At 40.4% G+C, this 2673-nt stretch overlaps 1 non-coding gene across 1 annotated transcript; it reads left to right on the forward strand.

The window, feature by feature from the left end:
- The first annotated feature begins 595 nt into the window (after positions 1 to 595).
- Positions 596 to 699, forward strand: LOC148555601 (small nucleolar RNA R71). Its single transcript, XR_015888296.1, has one exon. It is a non-coding gene; the product is annotated as a small nucleolar RNA R71 (small nucleolar RNA).
- Positions 700 to 2673: the final 1974 nt, after the last annotated feature.

Genomic DNA, 2673 nt, shown 5'->3' on the forward strand with positions numbered 1-2673 from the left:
AGGTTGAGGAGGATTGTTCTGGCCTTGATATGAATGTGGAGAGGTGTTGTTATTGGGATGTTGATATGGTCTAGAGGTAAAGTGTTGGTGGGCTGCATTGTTTGGATTTGGGCGCCTTTGATCAAGGCTTTGGTCTTGTTGATTTCCCCACCCAAAGTTTGGGTGATTCCTCCATCCAGGGTTGTAAGTCTTGGAGTATGGATCATGGTTCTGCCTAGGTGAATTCCCGATGTAGTTGGCTTGCTCCTGGCTACCCTCTGCTTCTTCATTCACTCCTTCTTGGGTTGTTGATGAAGTGGAGATTGCTGCTACTTGGTTTCTCTCCATCTTCTTGGTGAGGTCAGCCAGCTGCTGGGTAATGAGCTTGTTTTGGGCCAACAGAGCATCTACATTGTTTAGCTCCATTACTCCTCTTGTGTTCCCTCTTTCGGAAGCAGAGAAGTAGTCGTTCTCTGCTACTGTTTCAATGACATCTATAGCCTCCTCAATGGTTTTCTTCTTGTTCAAAGATCCTCCGGATGAATGGTCTACGGCCTTCTTTGACTCATAAGAGAGCCCTTCATAGAAAATGTGCAGCTGTACCCATTCGTTGAACATGTTAGGTGGACACCTCCTTGTCAGGTCTTTAAACCTCTCCCATGCTTCATATAGAGTCTCACCATCTTGTTGCCTGAAGGTTTGGACCTCAGCTCTCAGCCTATTGATTCTTTGAGGAGGGTAAAATCTTGCTAAGAATTTGTTCACCACGTCTTCCCAAGTTGTCAAGCTTTCCCTTGGGAAAGATTCCAACCACTTGGCTGCCTTATCCCTGAGTGAGAATGGAAATAAGAGCAGTCTATAGGCGTCAGGATGAACACCATTAGACTTCAATGTGTCACATATTCTCAGGTAGGTGGTTAAATGTTGATTTAGGTCCTCTTGGACATTTCCTCCGAACGAACAGTTATTCTGCACAAGGGTGATGAGCTGGGGCTTCAGTTCAAAATTGTTGGCATGGATGGTTGGCTTTTGAATACTACTTCCACAGTTTCCTGGGTTTGGATTGATATAAGAGCCTAAAACTCTTCTATCCTCCCCAGCATGATTTGCTTGACCTCTTCCGCCATGGTTGTGAGCCTCTTCTTCATGATGGTTTTCCATGTTTTCTTCCATGTTTGGTTCAAAGTATTCCTCAAAGTGTTCCTCCTCTTCTTCAGTACCAACTACACGTTTGTCTCTTGCCTCCCTCCTTAGCCTAAGGAAGGTTCTCTCAGGTTCAGAATCAAAGGAAGTTGAAGCCCCGCTTCTTCTCCCTGTCATACAACCAACAAGTACAAACAAAGAGAATAGATGCAGAAAGTATATCTGTCAGAATTACTGTTAGTGTGAGTGATGCAATATATCAAACAGTTAGTGGGTTAGTGAGATGAAATGTAAATAACAGAAAAAAAAAGTAGGGGAAATGAAGAAATTAACTAAAACAGGAAGTAAATAACTCAAACAGAAATTTAAATCAAACAAAAATAAAATGCTCAATCTAGTTATCCTCCAATCTAATCATTGTTGATGCACAATCAATCCCCGGCAACGGCGCCATAAACTTGATGCACGAAAAACTTGTCCCATAACAAATTTCCTTCGGCAAGTGTACCGAATTTGTCATCAAGTAAAAACTCACAATAGAGTGAGGTCGAATCCCGCAAGGATTGATTGATCAAGCAACTTTAATTAGAGGAATGTTCTAGTTGAGCTAATCAGAAATTGAGTTGAGAATTGCAGAAAATTAAATGGCGGGAAAGTAAATGGCAGAAAGTAAATTGCAGAATCCTAAATGGGAATGGGGGAATTGCTCATAAATGTAAATGACAGAAATTAAAGAGAATGGGTAAGATCAGAAATGGGGAGTTCATTGGGCTTAGGAGATGTTGCATTCTCCGAATCAATCTTATTTACATCTCTTCCTCAATCAATGCACTCATTGATCTCCTTGGCAATCTTAAGTGATTGAATTACAATTTCTTGTAATTCAATCTCTCAAATCTTGATCAATAGCCAATTCCTTGGTCAATTGCTAATGAGAAGAGATGAAGTATGGTCACTGATTATACAACATGCATTTCCCAAATCAAGCATTGAGAGGATTATAGTCACATATCCATCCAAACCTAATTTGGTCCAGCATGAGAAAGCATTTCTAGCTTGATCTCTTCATTCCTCTTCCAAGGTTCAGAAGAGATCCAAGTATGAATAGTTTCTTTTCCAAGATAACTACCCAATTGGATGAAGATCGAAAGCTTTCAAGTAAAATCAAGAGAAAAGATAGAAGAAGAATAATGAAAACTAGTATTGATCCATCAAATTACAACAGAGCTCCCTAACCCAATGAAAGGGGTTTAGTTGTTCATAGCTCTGGAAAATGAAAACAAAGATGGAGAATACATAATGAAAACTAGAAGTGCAGAGAAAGTAAATATAAGAAGTAGTTCTATGCTATTTTCCAACTCCCGGAACTCCCTCAAATAATTCAAAGCTACTCCTATATATACTACTCTTCTCATCTTCTAGTTGGTTCTTCAAGTCTTGGGCCCTTGGATCTTGAGTTTGAAGCAGTTCTTTTCTTTATTTGGGCTTGGCTTTACTTGCAAAGAGAAAGTGTGAAGTGGGCAGAGACTTTAGCTCAGGGCGTTAGGGGTG

This window comes from Arachis ipaensis, chromosome B6, assembly GCF_059453495.1.
Source record: "Arachis ipaensis isolate K30076 ecotype BB chromosome B6, ASM5945349v1, whole genome shotgun sequence".
NCBI lineage: Eukaryota > Viridiplantae > Streptophyta > Magnoliopsida > Fabales > Fabaceae > Arachis > Arachis ipaensis.